The sequence below is a fragment of the Manis javanica genome, chromosome 8, assembly GCF_040802235.1.
Source record: "Manis javanica isolate MJ-LG chromosome 8, MJ_LKY, whole genome shotgun sequence".
Taxonomy (NCBI): domain Eukaryota; kingdom Metazoa; phylum Chordata; class Mammalia; order Pholidota; family Manidae; genus Manis; species Manis javanica.
Genome location: NC_133163.1, coordinates 83639220 through 83645742, shown reverse-complemented (window position 1 = coordinate 83645742; position 6523 = coordinate 83639220). Strand labels below are relative to the sequence as shown.

At 42.3% G+C, this 6523-nt stretch overlaps 1 protein-coding gene across 4 annotated transcripts in view; it reads left to right on the top strand.

Moving 5' to 3' along the window:
• EMC4 (ER membrane protein complex subunit 4) overlaps positions 1-6523 on the top strand; it is a 76371-nt gene that overhangs the window by 50796 nt on the left and 19052 nt on the right. The gene's annotated exons all lie outside the window — the stretch shown is intronic.

The following is a 6523-nucleotide window of genomic DNA, read 5'->3' as shown; positions in this document are numbered from 1 at the left end:
CCGCCAGATGGTGCTGTGGGAACTGATGGTGGATAGGGGTCAAAGAAAGTCCCTGAGCTAGTTAGTCGAGTGGGGGAAAGCGCACCTTAAGTGTTGTACAAAGAGGTGCAAAATTCTGCTGTAAAAAATGGTGCAGGGAGAGATTTATTCATTCACTTCCATTTATATGCACTAAAGTAAAGTACTTAGGATGGCTTGAAGCTATGCGACCTTGAGCAAGTTATATAATCTGTGTGCTTGGGTTTTCCCATCTGTAAAATGGTGATGATAATAGTATCTGCCTCCTAATTGTGAGGATTAAATGAACTAACAGATATAAAATGCTTTGAGGAATGTATCTGGCACATGGTGAGCACTACTTAATTGCTAGCTATTATTTTCTATTACCTAATACCTGCCAGACTCTGTTACACTCTTAAGAACACAAAAATTGTGTATGATGCAGACCCTGTCCCCAGGAAGTAGGCTCAGTCTCTTTGGAATAGGGAACACTAGAGTATGAGGTTAGAGTTGAGTCTGCTCCTGATGTGCTTTTAATTACTGAGGGTAATTCTCTTTTTCATCTTAGTGGAGGCAGAGCCTACCCATGTTCAAAGGTAAGCCACTCGTTAAGGTTAATCTTGTGGCAGGGGCAAATTTACCTTTCATGGGCCCCTTACCTCCACAAAAGACAATCAAGTAGTGCATTTGACGGACAGTTTCCTCACTACAAGACTGTCACTTGACTGACTTAAGCACTCCTTTCAGCTCTCCAGGGCTTGTCTAAGAAACAGGTTGCTTAAGTTTGGTTCAACAATATTTTTTAGGGCACATTATGTGCCAGGCTGACATTTCACCTCGTGATGGAGATAGCGTGGAGGAGCTCACAATGGCTTAGACAAATGGGGAAAGAGATCATTCCAATACACTTGAGGGGAGTGCCATGATAAAAGGTATATCCTAAATGCTGTGGGATTTCAGAGCCATGGGACACATGGCAGATAAACTAATCAGAGCTAAAATGTCATTAGATGATAATAACAATGTATTTTGTCCTCCTAGTAACAGGGAGAATTTAATGTGAAAAAATAATGGTGAAAATTTGGGACACTACTTTAGGTCGGTGGGAGAAGTATTTTTAGGAATTGTGTTGCATAAGCATTGCCTTTGAGAGCCTTCTCAGATTATATACCAAGCACAAGCAGGCACGTGCCTATGTGTTGGGCCACTCCTGTTAAGAGGTGGGACTGCTGGAGTTCAGCAGGGTGAGTGAATGAAGGGAGCAGGAGCCATGGGTTCTAAGTGTGTGCCGCACAGAATATTCCCTGGGCATGGCTTCCAGTAAGTAGGCATGCTACTTTAAAGAAAATAAAAATTCAACACATATGGGTGAAGTCATTTCCTCTCAAGCTATTTCTTCATCACCATCATCGTCAATAGGAATTTCTTCATAACCCACTATGTAAGGCATTGTGCAAGGCCTCACCAGAAGAGGGTAAAGAGAATGTAAGACACAGTACTTACCCTCAAGGGAGGCTGGATGATGAGATAAGACAGATAATGAAGCCCCAGGACACAGAGAATCTGTTGCGTTAACGTTGAAGGATCTCACCTAAAACAAGGCCTCGGGTTTTCTGAAGGCCAGAGAAGAATCTTGATGTTCTCATTTCCAGAGCTTCTTAGGACACAGTGTCTCAGGCAGATTTACCTCCAGACTCAGGTTCTGAGGTTTACACCACCGATAAGCTGCTCTGGCCTGTAGATCTCATGTGGCTGAAGGTGAAAATAAAGAAATTTACCTTCATATTGACACTTCAGAAATACATAGAAATGCCCACGTGTGAAAAGCACTCTGCTGCAAAGTTGTATGTACACGTGTGAGTGGAGTCATGGGAGGAATCGCAGAGGTAAGTTTGAGGCAGGCCTGATAAGCAAAAGGATTTTGACAGGCAGTGTTTCTGACAGAGCTGGGGAAGTGTAAACTGAGATCCAGGACCACTGACCATCTTGGGAAATGCAGTCCGGGGAGATCTTCCTGCATGCCAGGTGAAATTCTCAACCCTGGAGAGGGTTCTTGACTCTGGTCGAGAACCTATTCACTAGCAGGTGGAGGAAGTACAAGCGAACAGTAGTTTAATAAGGCAAAGTACATCCTCAAGGAAGGCATGAGGGCTAGAGAGGTGACCAGCACAGTGGGGTTTGGGTTGGGTCGTCTTACAGCTGGATTTTAAGCAGGAGGTGGAAAATTCATCAGGATAGGTGAGGTTTTCTCAGAATAGGGAGGGGATTTCCGGGAAATAGAGGGACACCTTCGCTTTGTCTTCAGGTGGTCTGCCTGGGAACCGGCACTGGCACCAAGGGGTGTGATTTTACTATGCTAACAAGTGTATAATGTATTTTGAAGCAAAGGCAGGGTCAGCTTCTCCTCCATGTTGAAACCAGTCATTCTTGGCAGGTCTGTTATCTATACCATCCCTCCCTGCATCCCATGAGAAGAGTTTACCGGGAATGTTTAGAATATTAACAGGCATCTTAGCTGAATGTAAACACCAGCCAAAGTCCCTAGTGCCCTTCCTGCTCTTGTCTGGCTCTCCACCTACTATAACAATCCCAATTTGAGTAGAAAAGCGAGGCCTCTGGAGCACAGCAGGAACAAAGACTGAAAAAATACAGTCACCCGACAGGTTGTGAAGATTTAGACTGACCGAGCCAAGGAGTTTGGGAAGGGAAATACCATGAGAAACCCGGTAAAGTCTACAATCATGGATAAGGACTATTTCCATTTGAAGATTTTTTTTCCCAGATATTTTACTATGCAAATGTAACTATATTTAAGAACAGAAATGAGATAATTTCCTACTCATAACTTTGCAAACTGCGTTTTTTATAATAAATACCATATTATATGGGCTAATCCGTATCAATCAATACAAAAAAAATGGCAGTTAAAATTTTTTTTAAAAGACATAGGCATTGCCATAAGAAAGAAACAAATCCAACCATTTGCAACACCATGGATGGAGCTGGAGGGTATTATGCTCAGTGAAATAAGCCAGGCTGAGAAAGACAAGTACCATATGATTTCCCTCATTTGTGGAGTATAACAATGAAGCAAAACTGAAGGAACAAAACAGCAACAGACTCACAGACTCCAAGAAGGGTCTAGTGGTTACCAAAGGGGAGGGGTGGAGGAGGGAAGGAGAAGAGGATTGAGGGGTACCATGATTGGCATACATGGTGTGGTTGGGGGGGTCATGGGGAAGACAGTGTAGCACAGAGAAGGCAAATAGTGACTCTGTGGCATCTTACTATATTGACGGGCAGTGACTGCAAAGGGATATGGGGGGGACACGATAATATGGGTGAATGTAGTAACCACATTGTTTTTTCATGTGAAACCTTCATAAGAGTGTATATCAATAATACCTGAATAAAAAAAAAGGCATAGGCATTGAGCAGAAAGTGACAGAACTAAATCACTACCTTAGAAGAATTAATCTGTCACCAAGACGCAAGATAGCCAGTGGGAGGGCAGAAAGGAGGGCTGATGGTTCAGGGGCCAAGGGCAATCCGCCCCAGGATGTGCCATTGTGACATGCAGATTATTTTGAGCTGAAAACCATAAAGGCCCAAAAGACTCAGGACACTTAGGCCTTCCTCAACAAAAAAAAATACACACACACAACTGTGTCAAAAGAGTTTAGATAGAGGAACTACTCCAGGATAGCTAGCACCACAGACAGCTTTATTACAATGTCAGCTAGGTGTTGTAGACAGGGAGGGATGTGGCTAAGTCTGTTAAAATTTTTCTCTGTGCTCCATTGTTTCTGTGTGGACCATCAAGTATTTTGTTTATCAAACTATTCTTTCATATTCCTGTGAATTAGTTCCCTGTGCCCTTGAAGTCTCAGACCGCTACCCCCTTCTCTTTGATTCAGGATGACATTTAGACCTCATTCTCCCTTACTTTGGAACCCATATCTATGGCTTCCCCATATTTGCATAATTAAACTGCTTTTTTCTCTCCTTTTAATCTATCTCATATAAATTTGATTCTTAGACCAGCTAGAAGAACCTCAAGGGGTAGAGGAAATTTCTTCCTCTCCAGCAATGGCAAAAACCTTAGTTATGAAAGAGTAATTCGGGCCAGAAGTTTACTGTGCTGTATGTCATTCTCAGCAACTCAGACTGATGCCAGGCCAGCCTGATGAGGACAATGCTTGAAGAGACCTCCAAGGCAGCTGTAGCTCATCCACTCCATAAAGTACTGCATCTCAGGCTCAGCCTCTGGAAGGAGCCTTTGGAGAATTCTGAGCAGCTGACTTTTGGCAAAGTGAGACGCTAATCCTTTTTCTGCTCCTCCCTTCCCCGCCTTCCAGTGCAGACTGAGGAAGGAAAGGCAGTAGGGAACTTTCCCAATAAGCCTGTAGCAGTGGAAATAAGCAACTCTCACTCCTAGTTTACAAGATTTGTGATTGTTTCAAACACCACCACAGTACTGATGCCCACCTTGGTGGCAGAAGGGCGGTTTTTTGGGTTATCTTTGTGGGGTGGTGGGGGTTGGAGAATGGGGAATGCTTAGTGGTAGGGGATCCTCCTGTTAAAAGTTTGTTTCTGATGCAGCTATTACACCTTGACAACTGGAAAGCAGGTGACAATGTTTGCTATTTATAGATTTTCAAATCTGAATTCAAAGAGGCTATTTTCCTTCTCCCCTAAGTAGATGTATTGCAATTAAAGCACACTGTCACCAAGTGGAAAATGGCAGAGAGCAGCATCAGAGTGGAAAGAACATTTCCTTTGGAGCAAGCATCTCTATGGGAAGCCAAGATAATTGCCTTTCGGCTCTCTCTACTCCACTTACCTTACTTACATAACAGGATACTACTACTCTTCTTTTTTATTTTATTATTTTTTTTGGAACATTATGTTTACTAGACTTCCCCCATCACCATTATGTTTACTAGACTACCTCCATCACCAAGTCCCCCCCACAAATGCCATTACAGTCTCTGTCCATCAGTGTACTAAGATGCTATAGAGTCACTACTTGTCTTCTCTGTGATGCACAGCCCTCCCCGTGCCCCCCCAAATTATACATATGAATGTCCCCTTTCTTTTTCCACCCCCCTTATCCATCCCTTCCCACCCATCCTCCCCAGTCCCTTTCCCTTTGGTAACTGTTAATCCATTCTTGGGTTCTGTGATTCTGCTGCTGTTTTGTTCCTTTAGTTTTTTCTTTGTTCTTATACTCTACATATGAGCGAAATCATTTGGTACTTGTCTTTCTCCACCTGGCTTATTTCACTGAGCATAATACCCTCTAGCTCCATACATGTTGTTGCAAATAGTAGGATGTTTTCTTCTTATGGCTGAATAATATTCCATTGTGTATATGTACCACATCTTTTTTATCCATCCATCTACTGATGGACACTTAGGTTGCTTCCATTTCTTGCCTATTGTAAACAGTGCTGCAATAAACATAGGGGTGCATATGTCTTTTTCAAACTGGCTGCTGCATTCTTAGGGTAAATTGCTAGATGTGGAATTCCTGGGTCAAATAGTATTTCTATTTTGAGCTTTTTGAGGAACATCCATACTGCTTTCCACAATGGTTGAACTAGTTTACATTCCCACCAGCAGTGTAGGAGGGTTCCCCTTTCTCCACAAACTCGCCAACATTTGTTGTTGTTTGTCTTTTGGATGGTGGCAATCCTTACTGGTGTGAGGTTATATCTCATTGTGGTTTTAATTTGCATTTCTCTGATGACTAGCGATGTGGAGCATCTTTTCATGTGTCTGCTGGCCATCTGAATTTCTTCTTTGGAGAACTGTCTGTTCAGCTCCTCTGCCCATTTCTTAATTGGATTATTTGCTTTTTGTTTGTTGAGGTGTGTGAACTCTTTATTTATTTTAGATGTCAACCCTTTAACAGATCTGTCATTTATGAATATATTCTCCCATACTGTAAGATGTCTTTTTGTTCTATTGCTGGTGTCCTTTGCTGTACAGAAGCTTTTCAGCTTGATATAGTCCCACTTGTTCATTTTTGCTTTTGTTTCCCTTGCCTGGGGAGATATGTTCATGAAGAAGTCGCTCATGTTTATGTCCAAGAGATTTTTGCCTATGTTCTTTTCTAAGAGTTTTATGGTTTCATAACTTACATGCAGGTCTTTGATTCATTTCAAATTTACGTTTGTGTATGGGGTTAGACAGTGATCCAGTTTCAGTCTCTTACATGTAGCTGTCCAGTTTTGCCAACACCAGCTGTTGAAGAGGCTGTCATTTCCCCATTGTATGTCCATGGCTGCTGTATCATATATTAACAGACCATATATGTTTGGGTTAATATCTGGACTCTCTATTCTGTTCCACTGGTCTATGGGTCTGTTCTTGTGCCAGTATCAAACTGTCTTGATTACTGTGGCTTTGCAGTAGAGCTTGAAGTTGGGAAGCCAGATGCACCCTGCTTTATTCTTCCTTCTCAGGATTGCTTTGGCTATTCAGGGTCTTTTGTAGTTCCATATGAATTTTAAAACTA